This window comes from Cherax quadricarinatus, chromosome 11 (genome assembly GCF_038502225.1).
Source record: "Cherax quadricarinatus isolate ZL_2023a chromosome 11, ASM3850222v1, whole genome shotgun sequence".
NCBI lineage: Eukaryota > Metazoa > Arthropoda > Malacostraca > Decapoda > Parastacidae > Cherax > Cherax quadricarinatus.
This window is the reverse complement of record NC_091302.1, coordinates 22374255-22396251: the sequence shown is the minus strand read 5'-3', so window position 1 is coordinate 22396251 and position 21997 is coordinate 22374255.

Sequence of the window (21997 nt, the reverse complement as noted above, 5' to 3'; positions counted from 1 at the left end):
TGGGATAGCCAAGTTAGGTATATGGATAGGGCGTTCTGCTTGAAGGACAGGAGTAGGAGACAGAGGGTTTGCTTTCCTGGGGCTGGGATGGAGGATATTGTTAGCCGTCTGGATGACATCATGAGAGGTAATGGGAGCAATCCCATTATCTGTCTCAGTGCTGGAGGCAACGATGTTGGCAGATGTAGAAGTGAAGACCTGATTAGCAGGTATAAGTCAGCAATAGAAATAATTAGGAGGAAGGGTGGAAACCCTGTCATATGTGTTATTTTGCCATGGAGAGGAGTCGGAAATGAATGGTTGTCCAGGGCAATTGGTGTCAATTGCTGGTTGGACAAATACTGTAAGGAAAATGTGGTAACATTCATTGACAACTGGGGCCTCTTCTATGGCAGAAATGACATGTATGCCAGGGATGGGGTTCACTTATCTAGGTCTGGGGTGGGAGCACTGGCAACTGCAGTTGAGGGAGCTGTTAGGACTTTAAACTAGGAATAGTTAGTGGTCTGGGTTTTGGCAGGCAAACGGTGAAGTCCCAGTGTAGTAATATTATGAGTTCTAGGGGAACTAGTAATAAGCAGAAAGAGGTAGATATTGAAAAGCCAGTGACATTGTGTGATAAGGACAGTTATAGGTTTAGTAGAAAAACAGAAATGAGCAGGAAGGGTAAAGAGAAAGGAGAGTTTTTCAATGTTTATTATGCTAATAGCCGTAGTGCTAGGAATAAGATGGACGAGTTGAGATTAGTTGCTAGTGCAGGTAACATTGATGTATTTGCCTTAACTGAGACGTGGTTTAATTAAAAAAGTCGGGACATGCCTGCGAAATGTCACATTCAGGGTTTTAAATTTTTTCCAAGTAGATAGAAGTATCGGAAAGGGGGGTGGGGTGGCATTTTATGTCCGAGATCGCTTGAACTGTTGCATAAAAAGTCTGTTTCAGAAAACAGTCCTGAACTGTTTCCATGAAGTCACTGGACTCTAGATTACCTGTCAAAGAATTCTAGTCAATTTGGCTAAAGTTAAAGTCCCCTACTATGACTATGTTACTGTGTCCAGAAGCCCTAACAATTTCGTCCCAAAGAAATCTCCCTCTATCGTGATCCAAGCCTGGAGGTCGGTATATTACACCTAGAATTAGTTTTTCTTGACCCTCCACGAACTCTACCCAAACAGACTCTGTTACAGCTCCATCTATTTTTATACCTGTTTTTATGCAACAATTAATATTTTCTCGAACATACAATGCAACTCCTCCCCCCTTCCCATTACATCTATCCACATTGAACAACTTAAATCCTTGAATATTACACTCAGCAGTCATATCCCGACTCTTTAAATCATACCACTTTTCAGTTAATGCAATGATATCAAAGTTCCCAGCACATGCTACCAAACGTAGTTCATTAATTTTATTTCTTGCACTTCGACTGTTAGCATAAAATACCATCATATGTTTTTTGTTCTGCACATTTTTCCTATTCATCTTTGTTTTTACACAATTTCTGAAATTATCATTACCCAGAGTTACTCCATGACAGTTACTATTAAGATTCTTAATATCAGAGCATAAGTCAATATATCCATACTCATTATTAATCATTTCTAAACCCATACCTCTAACTAATCCTAGTTTAAAGTCCTAACAACCCCCTCAACTGAGTTAGCAAGAAAACCCACACCTGCCCTGGATAAGTGAACCCCATCCCTGGCATACATGTCATTTCGGCCATAGAAGGTATCCCAGTTGTCAATGAATGGTACTGCATTATCCTTACAGTGTTTATCCAGCCAACAATTAATACCAATTGCTCTGGACAACCATTCATTACCAACACCTCTTCTTGGCAAAATGCCACATATAACAGGGCGCCCCCCCTTCTTCCTAATCATGTCTATAGCTGTCCTGAACTTTCTAACTAAATCCTCACTTCTACGCTTGCCTACATCATTGCCTCCAGCACTGAGGCAAATAATAGGATTGATCCCATTACCGTTCATGATGTTGTCAAGCCGGCTAACAATGTCCTCCATCCCAGCCCCAGGAAAGCATACCCTTTGTCTCCTACTCCTGTCCTTCAAGCAGAATGCCCTATCCATGTATCTAACCTGGCTATCCCCAACAACAACAATATTCTTACCTTCCTTGTTGTCGTTCGTCGTGACGATCCCAGTAGTCGACTCACATTCGTCGGGTAGCACCGAGAATGCGTTGGAGGTTTCCACGGGAGTTTCCACAGCAGTCTCTTTCTTCTTCATCGTTTCTGGCTTTCCATTCGTCTTCTTGATCGTCAACTTCGTCGTCCCCTGCTGTCCAGCCACTGACCACGATCCCTTCTTGACCTGAGGACTCGAAACAGGAGGACTACTACGAATCCCCTTGTTTTCCTCGGTCAATCGCCGTATCTCCATCTTCGCTGCCCTCAATTCTTCCTTAAGTTACTGGTAAAGTTGCTCGATGGAGGGCATCTTGGTTCAGTCCACGGGAGCAAACAAGACACTTCTTCGCAGAGTTAAGTACAGGTCACCACTGAGTTAAGTACAGGTCACCACTGGGTTAAGTACAGGTCACCACTCAGTTAAGTACAGGTCACCACTGAGCAGCATAATCTAAATGAGGCCTCACTAGTGATGTATAGAGCTGTAAAATAACTTTTGGACTTCTGTTATTTATACTTCTTGAGATAAATCCAAGTAATCTGTTGGCCTTGTTGCGTACACTAAGGCACTGCTGTCTTGGCTTTAGATTTCTGCTTACCATGACTCCCAAGTCTTTTTCACATTCTGTATGATCAAGCTCTACTTCACCTAGATTATAGCTTCGAGGGTTATTTTCATTACCAAGGGCAAGTACCTTACACTTATCCACATTGAACTTCATCTGCCATTTTTCAGACCAGGACATTAATTTGTCCAAATCCTCCTGGAGTTCATTGCTATACTCCTCAGAGTGAATTATACGGCCTATCTTTGTATCATCAGCAAACTTACTCATGTCACTCGTAATTCCTTCATCAAGGTCATTAATGTAAATTATGAACAAGAGAGGGCCTAAAACTGATCCTTGTGGAATGCCACTAGTGACTAATCCCCATTCAGATTTCACTCCATTAATGGTAACTCTCTGCTTTCTATTGGTAAGTCATGCCTCTATCCATGCTAAAACTTTACCTCCTATACAATGAAGGTATAAACCTTGGTAATAAATACCGACAAGTTGGTTTAGAAAGACACGTAAGCAAACACTATGACATATTTATTAGAAAACGTTTCGGTCTTGAGACCTTGATCACTTCTAGAAGTCATCAAGGTCCCAGGACCGAAACGTTTTCTAATAAATATGTCATAGTGTTTGCTTACGTGTCTTTCTAAACCAACTCTATCGAAGGCTTTACTAAAATTCAAATAAACAATATCACATTCCTTGTCACTGTCAACTGCCTCAAATGTTGTATTGAAGAACGTCAGTAAGTTTGTCAGGCAGGAACGACCTCTCGTGAATCCATGCTGAGATTCATTTATCAAGTTATGCTCTTCAAGGTGACTTCTAATAATATCAGCTATAATTGATTCTAATAACTTGCCCACTATAGATGTCAGGCTTATTGGACGGTAATTTGAAGGAACGGACTTATCCCCTGATTTGAATATAGGAACCACATCAGCCATCTTCCACAACTCTGGCACAACACTGGTAAGGATGGACGCATTAAACACACTCGTTAATGGCTGACTAAGCTCCATCTTGCATTCCTTAAGTACCCTGGAAAACAACTCATCGGGTCCCGGGGACTTATTTTGCTTCAGTTTGTCTATCTGTTTAATAACCATGTTCCTCGTGACAGTAATATTAGTTAATTTAAATTCATCAGGAACTAAATAATTGTTAATTACTGGAATCTCATTTACATCTTCCTTTGTAAAAACTGACAAAAAATAGTCATTAAATAAGGAACACATTTCCAGTTCATTATCCGTCAGCTGTCCATTCCAAATTTTCAGAGGTCCTACTTTTTCCTTCACCTTCGTCCTATACACTTGAAAGAACCCCTTTGGATTAGTCTTTGATTCACTAGCAACTCTAATTTCATAGTCACGTTTAGCCTTTCTAATCCCTTTTTTATTTTTATTTTAAGCTGAACGTATTGGTCAGTAAGGTTAACCTCTCCTCTTCTAATGCGCCTATAAATTCCCCTTTTCTTCCCTAATAGATGCTTTAACCTACTGTTAACCCATTTGAGATCGTTATTATTAGACCTAATATCTCTCTGGGGAATGTATATACTCTGGGCACGGTGTACATTGGTATAAACCTTGGTAATAAATACCGACAAGTTGGTTTAGAAAGACACGTAAGCAAACACTATAACATATTTATTAGAAAACGTTTCGGTCCTGGAGCCTTGATCACTTAGAAGTGATCAAGGTCCCAGGACCGAAACGTTTTCTAATAAATATGTTATAGTGTTTGCTTACGTGTCTTTCTAAACCAACGGTGTACATTATTAAGAAAAAAATCATAAAAGCAGATCCCTTCATAATCAATAAAATCATTAGCTAGATAACCCCAATCAAGATTAGACAGATGTTCCCTAAGTCCATTATAATCGGCAGAAAGGAAATCAGTGATTTTTACTATATTATCATTATTCTTGCATTCCCAGTTAATGCTAAAAGTGATGGATTTGTAATCACTTGCGCCAAGCTCTTCAGTGATCTCCAGATTATTCACATGTGTGCGTGAGAATCCCTGTAACTCTCTCAGTTCACCGTAGACCTACCAGGCAACAGGACAGGCCAGGGTGGGCTCCTCCTTTCACACTCTGTTAATATAAGTGTTACCATTCAGCAAGTATGTTAACTCCAACCATCACATCTCCACGAACCCTCACAACACACACTCTCCCCCTCACTCTCACCTTCACTCACCCCATCTCTCCTTCCCCTGCTCCCCCCTTCTCTCTCTCTTCCTCCTCCCCCTCCTTTTTCTCCCCCCCTCACTACACACACACACAAACACACACACACACACACACACACACACACACACACACACAAACACACACACACCTACAAGCCTACACTCATACACACAGACACACACAGGAGCTGAGTCTCGACCCCTGCAACCACAATTAGGGGAGCAGGTGAGTACACACCTACACACCCCTTGAAGCTAGTGATCACGTGGTTCTGAGCTTCGAATACATAGTAGAGTTAGAATTGGAGAGGGTAACAAGAGTAGAATGGGAAAAGCGGGGACTACACAGGTATGAGGAACTTCATACAAGACGTTCAGTGGAAAAGAGAACTGGAAGGAAAGTTAGTAAACGAAATGATGGACTACATAACAACAAAATGCAAGGAGGCAGAGGAAAGGTTTGTTCCCAAGATCAAAAGAAATAATGGGAAGGTTAGAACGAGGTGAGGAGTCCACACGCACAACCTGGGTATGGGAAAGAGGTAATTGGCCAGCCCTTTGCTCTGAGCTCGCCACCACCGACTGGAATGCTCTTCTCCAGGGGGATGTTGACAACCAAGTGAAAGCCTTCACTGGACACATCCTTAATCTGCAACAAGAACACATTCCTCACCGGCAATATGTGACAAAGCCTACAGATCAGCCTTGGTTTGGCTTTCGTTGTAGAGAGGCTGCTACTGCTAAGTACAAAGCATGGCGAAGGTATAAGAGACATCCTACCACCTATAACAGGAACTTGCACATGCAAGCCTGTAGGCATATGGGTGATGTTCAAAAGTGGGCCATTGCTAAATGGGAGGTTGACACTAAAAGAAAGTTAGCATCAGGTAGGGTAGGCTCCAAAACCTGGTGGTCCCTGGTCAAGGACAGACAAGGTTATCTGCCTGATGAACTTATTCCACCTCTAAATCGACAGGATGGGACCACCTCTACTAGTAGTCAAGAGAAGGCGGACCTCTTTGCTGAACACTTTGCTACCAAAATGCAAGTTCCTGATCCAGCAAGGGACCCTCCTTGGCTAGCTGCAAGAACTGTGTCAAAACTGTCAGTGGTGACAATAAGGCAGGAGGAGGTGCATTTCCTTCTTAAATCACTTGACCAGGAAAAGGCTGTGGGCCCAGACAAGTTGAGCCCAAGATTGTTGAGAAGATGTGCAGACGAGCTAGCAGCACCTCTAACTCGCATCTTTCAGCACTGCCTAGTACAGTGCAAATGGCCCTCTCCATGGAAAGAGGAAAATGTAGTCCCTGTTCACAAAAAGAAGAGCAGAGCAGAAATCAGCAACTACAGACCAGTGTCACTCCTGTCAATCACTGAGACAATAATCTCAAGACAAATGACAGATTTTTTTGACTACCACTCACTACTTTGTGATCGTCAATATGGCTTCAGGAAAGGTTACTCTGCTGCTGATCTGTTGTTAAACCTCTCCACTAAGTGGCACCAGTCACTGGATGAATCCAAAGTCAGCTGTGTGGTAGCACTGGACATTGCTGGCGCTTTCGACCGTGTGTGGCACCAGGGCCTCTTAGCAAAACTTCAAGCACTGGGAATTGCAGGCTCTACGCTATGTCTCCTCAGTGATTACCTTCATGGTAGATCTCTAAGTGTAGTCCTCAATGGAACGGAATCAGCAAGGCATCCTATTGGGGCAAGCGTTCCACAAGGAAGTGTGCTGGGTCCACTGTTATGGAATGTCTACTTCAACGACCTTCTTCATCTCATCCCAGAATCACATGCATATGCAGACGACTGTACACTGACATTCACTTATCCAAGAGAAGAAATGCCAGCTGCTCTAAGCTACATCAATCACCAGCTGAGAGGTATATCAGCTTGGGGAAATAGATGGCAAGTAACATTTGCACCTGAGAAAACGCAAATGATGATCGTCTCTAGGCACCATGATGGTAATGCTGGTGCAGTAGTAAGGATGAATGGGACGATGTTGGCACCTGGAGAAGAAGTTGATATCCTTGGGGTGAAATTTGACTCCAAACTAACCATGAAGAACCATGTTGTAAATTGTAGACAGCCTGTACTGTCAGAGCACACAGCCTAGCCGTCTGCTCTGACTAGTTCATATTTCGCGGCATTCAGTGCTGCCCTCTGTAGGCCTACCTAGGTCGGTGGGAAGCACAGACCACCCTCTCTCACTCCTCGACCGACCGACGTGTTACTCACAGGTGCTCCCCCTCCACGGACTGGCTTGCGGTCACTCCCTCACACTGCCCGTTGTGTACTCACTCCTACCCGATTAAAGCCAATCTAGTCCTCGGCCGTATCATTGCTACCTACGCTACCTTCATCGGCACTAAACCGCTGTTCAGCAGTAAGAACAGCAGTAACAGTGGTGACAGCGGAGTCAGCGGCATTGTGAGCCTCTTCAGGGTGGAGGGGTCAACACCATCGGTCGACGCCAGTCAACATCATCCGTCGTCATCCAACGCACCTGCTGGCCTAAAGAGTTATCTGTTACTCCCAGCGTCTTGACGGGACCTGAGATAGATCTTCGTCCTAGATTTTTCCCACAAAATCTGGACATAGGCGTTGCAACGCACGCACCTCCAGCTCTGCTTCGGCCTGCATATGGTCCACATACTTCATGTGATCAAGGTGGGCTTCCTTGATAGTTCCCGTAGCAATCTCCCTCACCTCGAACTTATTGCCACGGAGCTGTCGTAGGACACGGTAAGGACCCACAAACTTTGGGACAAGTTTGTGCATACCTGGGGTCTGCACTGGGTTGAGCAACATAACTTTGCAACCTGGTTCCACTTTGCTTTCCTTGGCGCGGGCATTGCGCTCAGACGTGCCTATTGCCTATGCTAGCCGTGTTCTTACTAAAGCGGAAGTCAATTATTCAGTGACAGAGCTAGAAGCTTTAGCCATTGTATGGGCCCTGAGTCATTTTCGGGATATCATCTATCATTATCCTATCAAGATCTATACAGATCATTTACCCTTATTGGCCCTTTTTGCGAATAAGAACCTCTCGGGAAAGCATGCGCGGTGGTCGCTCACGTTCAATGACTACAACCCTGAAATTTGCTATGTCCCAGGTAAGCAAAATGTTGTAGCTGATGCCCTGTCGAGACATATAGCATTCGTGAGTGTCGGCAATTCGTTCTCTGTTGAGGATCTCGAGAGAGCCCAACGACAGGACCCTGTGTGGTCTCCAGTCCTTCGTTTCCTGACCAAGGAGGACGTTGACTTACAGGTCAAGTCTCCCGTTCCACTGAAGGATTTAGTGGTCAACCAAGGAGTACTGTGCCGTGTTGCACAGCTGGTGGACCCCGGCAGAACCGTATACCAACTGGTGATACCAGAGTCCGTGATACCAGCTACTCTTAGGTTGATCCACAATGTCCCAGGTGTAGCGCACCCCGGGAAGGACCGCAGTATCAAACAGGCACGAATGAAATATTTCTGGCCTAAGATGGCATCGGACATTGCCAAGCATGTACACCAGTGTGTTGTCTGCCTACAGCACAAGGGTACCATTACAGGTCCTAACCCCATTCTAAAGTATCCCATTACAAAGGAGCCCTGGGAGAGAACTTCTGTCGACCTGTTGACGAACTTCTCGACCTCGGAGAAGGGAAATAAGCACCTGCTTGTAATGGTAGATAACTTGACGCGGTACAGTGAATTAGTACCCATCCCTGATAAAACCGCGGAAACGGTCGCTAGTGCTTTCCGTGAGCATGTTGTTCTTCGTCATACTTGCCCACGTGTCCTTCTGTCAGACAATGGGTCTGAGTTTATAAATGGCATAATGCAGGATCTTTGCTCCAGATTCAACATTCATCAAGCGCCAGTAGCTCCACGCCACCCTGCGAGTAATGGTCTTGCTGAACGTACAAATCGCAAAGTCCTGGAGGTGCTCAGAGTAACCGTTAACCCAAGTTGTACTACATGGGATGAGGCTATCCCAGATGTTCAGTGTACATTAAATTCCTCCCTCAACAGCTCGATCGGTGAGACACCTCATTTTGCTTTGTATGGCTATGACAAGCGCTTACCATATGAAATTCTGTTTACTCCACCTAGACCTACTTACGATACTGATAACCCCAGTGTAGTAAAGATGAGGACAACGCAGCTTGTCTTCCAGCGGGTACGAGAGAACCTTATGAAAGCTACTGATAGGTTCACGTCTGAGCGCAATGCCCGCGCCAAGGAAAGCAAAGTGGAACCAGGTTGCAAAGTTATGTTGCTCAACCCAGTGCAGACCCCAGGTATGCACAAACTTGTCCCAAAGTTTGTGGGTCCTTACCGTGTCCTACGACAGCTCCGTGGCAATAAGTTCGAGGTGAGGGAGATTGCTACGGGAACTATCAAGGAAGCCCACCTTGATCACATGAAGTATGTGGACCATATGCAGGCCGAAGCAGAGCTGGAGGTGCGTGCGTTGCAACGCCACGATCAGACTAATGTTAGGGACAAACCGTCTATCCCTTCTCCCACTACTACTGGTACGGAAGACGGCCCAGTAAGGCTCCATACTTATGGCCTGCGACCCAGGACAACAGTACATTTCTGTGACATTGATGTACCTACTGACTTGTCTGACTCCTACGCTAGTTATGCTAATTGTTTGCTTGCAGAAATGGGTATAAATGCACACACATTGTATAGCTAGTCGATAATAGAGTCAGGGTGGACAACATCATGTAATTATGTAAATACTTTTAGAAGGGTACCCAGAGTGTAATGAATTCCATGGATATAGTATTATTGTACGTATGTGCACCAGTGTTTTATAACTAAAGAAAAAAAGCCTGTATTACGGTCAGGGCAGTGCTGCCCTCTGAGTTACATGTCACACCTTAGGAAATGCTACTGTCAGTCATTGTTTGCAGATGTGAGCGTGCAACAACGTTAGTAGACGAGTGGTCAACTGATGTTCAGCCCTGCGGACAACCTGTATATAGAAGATTTTAGTTCCAGTGCTGACGTCTCCTGGCTCTCTACTCGATGAAACAGCACGGGCAAATCAGTTTTCTCTTCCCCTGGATGGGAGAGTTTTTTTTTTTGCCTGTTGCATTTTTTTGTCCATTTTTTATTTACTAGTGAGCGAAAGCCAGTCCCTCTCTTGGGTAGCTAGTGTAATTCCTTTATACCTATGGGCCCACCAGTATTGTCGCGTCGGGACGACGCGAGGTGCGTGGCCGAGCAAATGTAGACAGCCTGTACTGTCAGAGCACACAGCCTAGCCGTCTGCTCTGACTAGTTCATATTTCGCGGCATTCAGTGCTGCCCTCTGTAGGCCTACCTAGGTCGGTGGGAAGCACAGACCACCCTCTCTCACTCCTCGACCGACCGACGTGATACTCACAGGTGCTCCCCCTCCACGGACTGGCTTGCGGTCACTCCCTCACACTGCCCGTTGTGTACTCACTCCTACCCGATTAAAGCCAATCTAGTCCTCGGCCGTATCATTGCTACCTACTCTACCTTCATCGGCACTAAACCGCTGTTCAGCAGTAAGAACAGCAATAACAAAATCTTGCAAACAAGGCAGCCAGGAAGCTTACAGCACTTCGCCGTATCTCGCATCTGCTTGACAGTAGGGGTTGCAAGATCCTGTACGAGGCACAAGTACGCTCACACCTTGAGTATGCTCCACTTTCTTGGTTTGCCTGCCCCCCCTCTCATCTGCGACTGCTTGACAGAGTAGAGAACAGAGCAAGACGTCTCATCTCTCGCCTGGACCCATGCTGGATAGATCTGTCATTTCAGCAGAGCCTTCAACATAGGAGGGATGTGGGTGGCCTTACTGTTATGTACAAAGCCAATATTGTCAAAATACCACACTTGGATCCGCTTCGAGGACAGCGTGAAACAAGCTTTTATGCCACAAGACGGGCAGAAAGCAGCAACTTCACTCTGGCTGTACCCTTCTCCAGAACATCACTCCATCTGAGATCATACATACCCAGGATGACTCGAGTATGGAACACATTCGTACAGCATAATGATGTCAACGAGATAAAGTCAGTTGATCAAATGAAAATGCTGGCCCACAGATGGCTCCAACTTCATCCTGTTCCCTACTTGTATGTCTCATAACAATAAAAATGCTTTCAAATGAGCTGATGTAGGTAACAGCTCTTAGCTTGCCAATAAAGTTAGGAATCCTTAACCTGTAAATAGCTGTCAATAAAGCTAGGGATCCTTAACCTTGTCAAACCCTGTGTAAAAAAAAAAAAAAAAAAAAAAAAAAAAAAAAAAAAAAAAAAAAAAAAAAAATGAGCCTTTGGTTTACCCGAAGTGCACTAGGGATTGGAAAAAGCACAGAAGGCAAAGGACCCAGGAAAATAAAGACATTAGTTGAAGAGCCCGAAACGAATATGCACAGATAAGGAGGTTGGCCCAGCGACAGTACGAAAACGACATAGCATCGAAAGTCAAGTCTGACCCGAAACTGTTGTATAGCCACATCAGGAGAAAGACAACAGTCAAGGACCAGGTAATCAGGCTGAGAAAAAAAGGTGGGGAGCTCACACGAAACAACCACGAAGTATGTGAGGAGCTCAACAAGAGATTTAAGGAAGTATTTAGAGTGGAGATAGAAAGGACTGTGGGAAGACAGAACAGAGGGGAACACCAACAAGGGATATACCAACAAGTGTTGGATGATATACACACAACTGACGAGGAGGTGAAGAAGCTGCTAAGTGACCTTGATACCTCATAGATGGTGGGACCGGACATCTCTCCATGGGTCCTTAGGGATGGAGCAGACACGCTGTGTGTGTCATTAACCACAATTTTCAACACATCCCTTGAAATTGGGCAACTACCTGAGGTATGGAAGACGGCAAATGTACTCCTCATTTTTAATGAAGGAGACAGTAACGAGGCACTAAATTACAAACCAGTGTCACTGACGTATATAATATGCAAAGTCATGGATAAGATTATCAAGAGGAGAATGGTGGAGCAACTGGAACGGGACATGATTATAAACGACAACCAGCACGGATTCATGGAAGGCAAATCCTGTGCCACAAACCTACTGGAGTTTTATGACAAGGTAATAGAAGTAAGATGCAAGAGAGAGGAGTGGGTTGAGGCCTTCGACACAGTTCCTCACAAGAGATTAGTGCAGAAGCCAGAGGATCAGGCACGTATAACAGGAAGGGCACTGCAATGGATCAGAGAATACCTGACAGGGAGACAACAACGTGTCATGGTACATGACGATGCATCAGAGTGGGGCGCCTGTGCCAGTTGGGGTTCCACACTGGTTAGTCATAGGACCAGTGCTATTTTTGGTATATGTGAATGACATGACAGAAGGGATAGACAAGGAAGTGTCCTTATTTGCAGGAGATGTGAGGTTAATGAGGAGAATTAAATCGGATGACGATCAGACAGAACTACAAAGAGACCTGGAGAGGCTGGAAGCTTCGTCCAGCAACTAGCTCCTCAGATTTTACCCCGCCAAATGCAGTCATAAAAATCGGGGAAGGGCAAAGAAGACCGCAGACAGAGTATAGGCTAGGTGGTCAAAGAGTGCAAACTTCGCTCATGGAAAGCGATCTTTGGATGAGTATTATATCGAGCACATCTCCTGAGGCGCACATCAACCAGATAATTCCTGCAGCAAATGGGCGTCAGGCAAACCCGAGAACAGTGTTCCGATACTTCAGTAAGGAATCGTTCAAGACTCTGTACACTGCGTACGTCAGGCCCATACTGGAGTATGTAGCACCAGTTTGGAACCCACACCTTGTCAAGCATGTCATGAAATTAGAGAAAGTGTAAAGGTTTACAACAAGGCTAGTTCCGGAGCTAAGGGGAATGTCTTACTAAGAAAGGTTAAGGGAAATCGGCCTGACGACTCTGGAGGACAGGAGGGTTAAGGGAGACATGATAACGACTTACAAAATACTGCGAGGAATGGACAATATGGACAGAGACAGAATGTTCCAGAGATGGGACACAGAAACAAGGGGTCACAATTGGAAGTTGAAGACCCAGATGAGTCAAAGAGATGTTAGGAAGCATTTCTTTAGTCATAGAGTTGTCAGGAAGTGAAATAGTCTGGCAAGGCGTAGTGGAGGCAGGATCCATACATTGTTTTAAGACGAGGTATGATAAAGCTCATTGATCAAGGAGAGTACCTAGTAGCGATCAGTGGCGAAGCGGGGCCAGGAGCTATGAATCAATCCCTGCAATCACAAATAAAGAGTACAAATAGGTGATTACAGGAGCCAGGTGATTACACTGTTTACCTGTCCTCATCCCAATACGGCATCCTTCAGGTCACCATGTGTCACTTACCTCACTCTCCGCTTACATATACTGTCTTTCTAACGTCAATTTGTTAAAAGTGATCAAGGTCCCAGGACCGCAAAGTTTCCTAATAAATATATTCCAGTGTTTCCGTACGTATCTTTCTAAACCAACACTGCGAAGAATGCATTCCTTTATTCGTTGGTTTCATCATTGAAGTAGTGACGTATATAAAAACAAACATTATTTGCCTTCTTATATACCGTGAATTTAAAATTTCTATCAATTCGATAAGTGAAAACATCAAGGAAGGGAGTCTGCAGTCCGCTTCCTTTTCAACTGTGAACTTTATAAACGGGGAGAGTGAGCTGAGTCTCGACAAGAAAAACCAAGATCAAAAGAGAACGGTATCATCAATTTAACTGAGCCATCCTATTTCGATAGGAAGGATAGATTTCAATAATTTTCGTCTCAAAAAACACTAAGTACAAATTACTCAGAACAAGAACTAATGAATCCCTCAGTGACATTCCATGTTTTGGGGAATAATATTTTCCCTCAAATACGAACCTGATATCAACAACAAACAGTTTAATTAAATGAACGATATTTTGGGGGGAAACGGCAAAGGAAGCTAATCCAGTTCAACTTCCTAGCACAAGTATCAACCTAAATGTATAGAAAGCATGATATATATAAATACGTGAATAGTAAGTCAAAAACCTCAGTTACGTGAAGATTAAACATAAAATGAAATCTTACATGTGAGCGACAGAGGAGCTGAAGCAGCTTGTGAGAGGTCTGGAGTGTACGGAGAGCAATGACAACACAGAGCCCGTGAAGAAACTTATGAAGAGTTGCTGAGAACTTGGGATGCTCTCATTGGTTAGCGTTATCCAATGAACAGAGAGTCGCCGGCACATGATAGGGCGAGTAATTCACACACACACACACACACACACACACGCGCGCACGTACACACACACACACACACACACACACACACACACACACACACACACACACACACAAACACACACACACACACACACACACACACACACACACACACACACAGACACACACACAGACACACAGAGACACACGCACAGACACACAGACACAGACACACAGATACAGACACTCACACACACACACACACACACACACACACACACACACACACACACACACACACACACACACACACACGTCTAATCGACATGTGCCTAGGACAAAATGGTAACTAACACACATCAGGCCTAGTGTCTAATCGACATGTGCCTAGGACAAAATGGTAACTAACAGACACAGACACACAGATACAGACACACACACACACACACACACACACACACACACACACACACACACACACACACACACACACACACACACACACACACACACACACACACACACGTCTAATCGACATGTGCCTAGGACAAAATGGTAACTAACACACATCAGGCCTAGTGTCTAATCGACATGTGCCTAGGACAAAATGGTAACTAACACACACAGACACACACACACAGACACACACACACAGACACACACAGACACATGCACACACACACACACAGACAGACACACACACAGACACACACACACACAGACAGATAGACACACACAGACAGACACACACACAGACACACACACACACACACACACACACACACACACACACACACACACACACACACACACACACACACACACACACACACACAAAGTCATGGAGAAGATTATCAGGAGGAGAGTGGTCGAACACCTGGAAAGGAACAAGATTATAAACGAAAACCAGTTTGGGTTCATGGAAGGCAAATCTTGTATCACAAACCTCCTGGAGTTTTATGACAAGGTAACAGAAGTAAGACACGAGAGAGAGGGGTGGGTAGATTGCGTTTTCCTAGACTGCAGGAAGGCCTTTGACACAGTTCCCCACAAGAGATTAGTGCAGAAGCTGGAGGATCAGGCGCACGTAAAAGGGAGGGCACTGCAATGGATAAGGGAATACCTGACAGGGAGGCAGCAACGAGTCATGGTACGTGAAGAGGTATCACAGTGGGCGCCTGTTACGAGCGGGGTCCCACAAGGGTCAGTTCTAGGACCAGTGCTATTTTTGATATATGTGAACGACATGATGGAAGGAATAGACTCTGAAGTGTCCCTGTTCGCAGATGACGTAAAGTTGATGAGAAGAATTAAATCGGACGAGGATGAGGCAGGACTGCAAAGAGAGCTGGACAGGCTGGACATGTGGTCCAGCAACTGACTTCTCGAATTCAATCCAGCCAAATGCAAAGTCATGAAGATTGGGGAGGGGCAAAGAAGACCGCAGACAGAGTATAGGCTAGGTGGACAAAGACTACAGACCTCACTCAGGGAGAAAGACCTTGGGGTGACCATAACACCGAGCACATAACCGGAGGCACACATCAACCAAATAACCGCTGCAGCATACGGGCGCCTGGCAAACCTGAGAATAGCGTTCCGATACCTTAATAAGGAATCGTTCAAGACACTGTACACTGTGTATGTTAGGCCCATACTGGAGTATGCAGCACCAGTCTGGAACCCACACCTGGTCAAGCACGTCAAGAAGTTAGAGAAAGTACAAAGGTTTGCAACAAGGCTAGTCCCAGAGCTCGAGGGAATGTCGTACAAGGAAAGGTTAAGGGAAATCGGACTGACGACACTGGAGGACAGAAGGGTCAGGGGAGACATGATAACGACATACAAGATACTGCGGGGAATAGACAAGGTGGACAGAGATAGGATGTTCCAGAGAGGGGACACAGGGACAAGGGGTCACAACTGGAAGCTGAAGACTCAGACGAGTCACAGGGACGTTAGGAAGTATTTCTTCAGTCATAGAGTTGTCAGCAAGTGGAATAGCCTAGCAAGTGAAGTAGTGGAGGCAGGAACCATACATAGTTTTAAGAAGAGGTATGACAAAGCTCAGGAAGCAGAGAGAGAGGATCCAGTAGCGATCAGTGAAGAGGCGGGGCCAGGAGCTGAGTCTCGACCCCTGCAACCACAATTAGGTGAATACAATTAGGTGAGTATGCACACACACACACACACACACACACACACACACACACACACACACACACGTGAAGCAGTATCGCTAAATAGTGCTCCCAGGATTTAGCGTTCTAGTGGCTGTCCTAAGATATTATTAGCGGTCATCGTACGTGAGTGAATCAGTGAACATACCTACAAGAGTGTAATAGCTTTCAAGAGTGCGAATAATGTGATAGGATCAAGAATTTTACAATTTAAATTTGAATGAAATTTGAGTGAGGGAGGGTAGCACTCAGCTGATCAGGCTACTGGCCGCAGTGTTGACACAAAATATCCAAACAGTTAATTGGGTTAATGGTGTGATCTGAAATATTAACAAATACATATGTTGGTTGATTATAGCAGCAGTGTAGTGATAAGGTCATAAAAGAGTGATTAAGTAAATACTGAAAGTAAGAAAAATTAGTCAATCCCCAGCTGTTGGTGTTGTGAATGTAGCTAACATCATCAGACTTGTTATGACCATAATACTGTACTAAAGAAAAAAGAGGGAATACCAAGTCTTAAAAGAAAAAGAAAATAAAAACTTGAATGCATGATAAAGTTCCTGAAGGAGTTACAAAATTGAAGGAGTTGATAGACGACCAGCAGGAACCTCCATTGTTGTGCAGACGACGTCACTTGCCTATTTGTGGTTAATTTTGGTTAGTGTCTAAAGTCTCAAGTGTTTCGCCCTGCTGGTTGTATGCTGTACCATCTCTCTCTCCCTATTTCAGTATCAGGAGATAGATAGTGGTTAGTAAATTATCTAAATATCGCCAGGTAAACTCCAGAAGTTGTGTAGCCTAGTGAACCCCCCCCCCGTTTTTCTGAGGGACAAGCTAGTAAACAAGTACGCACATACAAACACACGTGTGCACCCGTAATTATTGTTATAATAAACATTAGTATATAATAATAAGGAATTGAGTGAGAAAAAATAATCCTATAATCTTCAAAAAGTAAAGTAGCCTAGTGTGCGAAGATCTGGGCCGGGAGAGTACCGGTGAACCAACAACAATAACAAATAGTGTTAACGTAACCCCCCCCCCCTCTTTTTCAAAGAACGACAAGCTAGTAAACACACACACACACAAACACAAGTGTACGCAATTAATATTATATAGTATATATTAGTGCATATAATAAGGAATTGATTGTGAAATTTTTTTTTATAATCTTCAAAAGAGTAGCGTAGCCTAGTGTGCGACGCACACCCACACACACACTCACACACACCCACACACACCCACACACACCCACACACACCCACAAACACCCACACACCCACACACACCCACACACACCCACACACACCCACACACACCCACACACACCCACACACACCCACACACCCACACACACCTACACACACCCACCCACACACCCAACCACACACCCAACCACACACCCACCCACACACCCAACCACACACCCACCCACCCACACCCACCCACCCACCCACCCACCCACACACCCACACACACACCCACACACCCACCCACACACCCACACACACCCCCACACACACCCACACCCACACACACACACACACACCCACCCACACCCACCCACACACCCCCACACACACCCACACACACCCACACACACAAACACACACACCCACACACACACCCACACACACCCACACACACCCACCCACACACCCACCCACACACCCACCCACCCCCCCCACCCCTCCCCACACACACACGAAACACACACACACAACACACACACACACACATATTGCCAGACACACATATACTCCCCCTCTCCCCCACCGACATCTCACTCCTTCACCTGATCCCTCCCCTCCTCTTTCACCCTCCCCCTCCCCACCTTTCCCTCACCCACTTACCCACTTGCTTCACTCTCCTTCCCACTCCCCCTCCCCACTACTCTCCTATATAGCCACAGTTCCTCCTCTACCTCCCCCCCCACACTCTGACATATACAATACTAACCTAACATACAGAATTACATAGGTTTCCCACTCTGAGGCAATCAGGATAAAACAAAAATGGGTTGCCAGAGAGCAACAAGAAAACCCAAGGGACAGGAGGAGGAAACTGCAAAGGAAGATTGGGCAGCAGAGCTCACAAAAAGGGAACAAGAATGGGAAAAGAAACTAGAAGAACTTAGCATGAGAATGGAAGAGAGGATAGACATGGAAAGCAGGAAGTGGGAGGTGAAAGTCAAAGCAGCAGAGGCCAGGATACAGAGTTTAGAAGAGGAACTGGAAAATCTGAAACAGCCTAAAGAACTAAAGAACATTATGGGATTGACAACAGAGACCGCTACCTCAGCCACAAATAAGGGGACTGTAGGGAAAGGAGGAGCAAAACTGCATGTAGAAGCTCTATCAGTGGAGACTGTAGTAAATGAAAGAGCTAAGCTATATGTGGAGGCCCTAAAAGACCACAACAGAGCCCAGGGAAAGCCGAGATGGGAAAATGACAGGCCACTGAGCCCATGTACAGTAGCTAGTGAAACTGAAGAAAGGAAAGCTGCAATGGAGGAAATCAAATTGAATGAGGGGATACACAGGGATATGCAGTGGGAGAATGAAAGGGTGAGGTCAGTCTTTGTGTATGGGCTACAGGAAGTTGAAGGGGAAACATATGAAGCAAGAAAACAAGGGGAAAAAAAAGCAATTGAAAGCATCATGAAAGTAATCGGAGAAGACGACATGACCCAGCTGGAAAATTTTCGGAGAATAGGGGGGTTTGTAAAAAAAAGAAACCGGCCAGTGAAAGTGACCTTCAAGGCAGAATCGACTCGGAACAGGATACTGCAGGAAAAAGCACGATTAAGGGACATGCCGGGATACAGGAAGGTGTATCTCGACCGCGACAGAACACAAGACGAAAGGCGGAAACTGAGAGAGATGGTACAAAGGCGAAAGGAGGAAAGAGAGGGGATGGAGAAGACAGACAGGAGATCCCAGACACAGGAAGATCAAATACAACCTCCCTCACAGCTTCCTATAGAAGCCTCCCAACCAGGTCAACCCCAGTGCAGCCAAACACTCTAAACCACAACACCCATGCCATATCCAATGCCCCCACCCACTACATTACAAACTCCACCCCCACAGCAACCACCCATAGTTCCTTATCAGGTCTCCCACTTCCCCAACCCCAATACACCTCCCAGACCACAGTCTTAGAAAAGAAGTTGAAGGTATGGTATACAAATGCAGATGGAATAACAAATAAGTATGAGGAGTGGCACGAAAGAATCAAGGAGACATCCCCAGACATAATAGCACTCACAGAAACAAAACTCACCAGAATAATAACAGATTCAATCTTTCCACCCGGATATCAAATCTTCAGGAAAGACAGAGGGAGGAGAGGGGGAGGAGGAGTTGCACTGCTCATTAAAAGCCAGTGGGGTTTTGAGAAAATGGAAGGAATGGATGGCACGGGTGAAAGGGACTACTTAGTAGGAACAATCCAGTCTGAGGGACATAAGGTGATAATTGCAGTAATGTACAACCCACCACAGAACTGCAGGAGACCAAGAGAAGAATACGATGAGAGCAACAGAGCCATGGTCGACACACTAGCCGAGGTGGCCAGGAGAGCACACGTGGGGGGAGCAAAGTTACTAGTTATGGGTGATTTCAATCACAAGGAGATTGACTGGGAAAACCTGGAGCCCCATGGGGGTTCCGAAACATGGAGAGCCAAGATGATGGATGTAGTACTGGAAAACCTCATGCATCAACATGTTAGAGACACTACCAGAGAGAGAGGAGAAGATGAACCAGCAAGACTGGACCTTGTATTCACCTTGAGTAGTTCAGACATCGAGGATATCTTGTATGAAAGGCCCCTGGGAGCTAGTGATCATGTGGTTCTGTGCTTCGACTACATAGTTGAGCTCCAAGTGGAGAGAGTAGCAGGAATAGGATGGGAAAAACCAAACTACAAAAGGGGGAACTACTCAGGCATGAGGAACTTCCTTCAAAACATTCAGTGGGAGAGGGAACTGACAGGAAAACCAGTACAAGAAATGATGGACTATGTGGCAACAAAATGCAAGGAGGCAGAGGAGAGGTTTGTTCCCAAGGGAAACAGAAATAATGGGAAGAACAGAACGAGTCCTTGGTTCACCCAAAGGTGTAGGGAGGCAAAAACTAGGTGTACTAGAGAATGGAAAAGGTACAGAAGACAGAGAACTCAGGAAAATAAAGAGATTAGCCGAAGAGCCAGAAATGAATATGCACAGATAAGAAGGGAGGCTCAGCGACAATATGAAAATGACATAGCATCGAAAGTCAAGACTGACCCGAAGCTGTTGTACAGCCACATCAGGAGGAAAACAACAGTCAAGGACCAGGTAATCAGACTGAGGAAGGGTGATGGGGAATTCACAAGCAACGACCGAGAGGTATGTCAGGAGCTCAACACGAGATTTAAAGAAGTATTTACAGTGGAAACCAGTAGGACTCCAGGAAATCAGAACAGGGGGGTACACCAGCAAGTGCTGGATGAGGTACATATAACCAAGGAGGAAGTGAAGAAGCTGCTATGCGAACTTGACACCTCAAAGGCGGTGGGACCAGACAACATCTCTCCATGGGTCCTTAAAGAGGGAGCAGAGATATTGTGTGTGCCATTAACAAAGATCTTCAACACATCATTTGAAACTGGGCAACTCCCTGAGGTATGGAAGATGGCAAATGTAGTCCCAATTTTTAAAAAGGGAGACAGACATGAGGCACTAAACTACAGACCTGTATCACTAACGTGTATAGTATGCAAGGTCATGGAGAAGATCATCAGGAGGAGAGTGGTGGAGCACCTGGAAAGAAACAAGTGTATAATTGACAACCAGCATGGTTTCAGGGAAGGAAAATCCTGTGTCACAAATCTACTAGAGTTTTATGACAAGGTGACAGAAGTAAGACAAGAGAGAGAGGGGTGGATCGACTGCATTTTTTTGGACTGCAAAAAGGCCTTCGACACAGTTCCTCACAAGAGGTTACTGAAAAAGATAGAAGATCAGGCACACATAACAGGAAAGGCACTGCAATGGATCAGAGAATACCTGACAGGGAGGCAACAACGAGTCATGGTACGTGACGAGGTGTCAGAGTGGGCGCTTGTGACAAGCGGGGTTCCACAGGGGTCAGTCCTAGGACCTGTGCTGTTCTTGGTATATGTGAACGACATAACGGAAGGGATAGACTCAGAAGTGTCCTTGTTTGCAGATGATGTGAAGTTAATGAGAAGAATCAAATCGGATGAGGATCAGGCAGGACTACAAAGAGACCTGGACAGGCTGCAAGCCTGGTCCAGCAACTGGCTCCTTGAGTTTAACCCTGCCAAATGCAAAGTCATGAAGATTGGGGAAGGGCAAAGAAGACCGCAGACACAATATAGTTTAGATGGCCAAAGACTGCAAACCTCACTCAAGGAAAAAGATCTGGGGGTGAGTATAACACCGAGCATATCTCCTGAGGCGCACATAAATCAGATAACTGCTGCAGCATACGGGCGCCTGGCAAACCTACGGATAGCGTTCCGATACCTCAGTAAGGAGTCGTTCAAGACCCTGTATACCATTTACGTCAGGCCCATACTGGAGTATGCAGCACCAGTTTGGAATCCACACCTAGTCAAGCACGTCAAGAAATTAGAGAAAGTGCAAAGGTTTGCAACAAGACTAGTCCCAGAGCTACGGG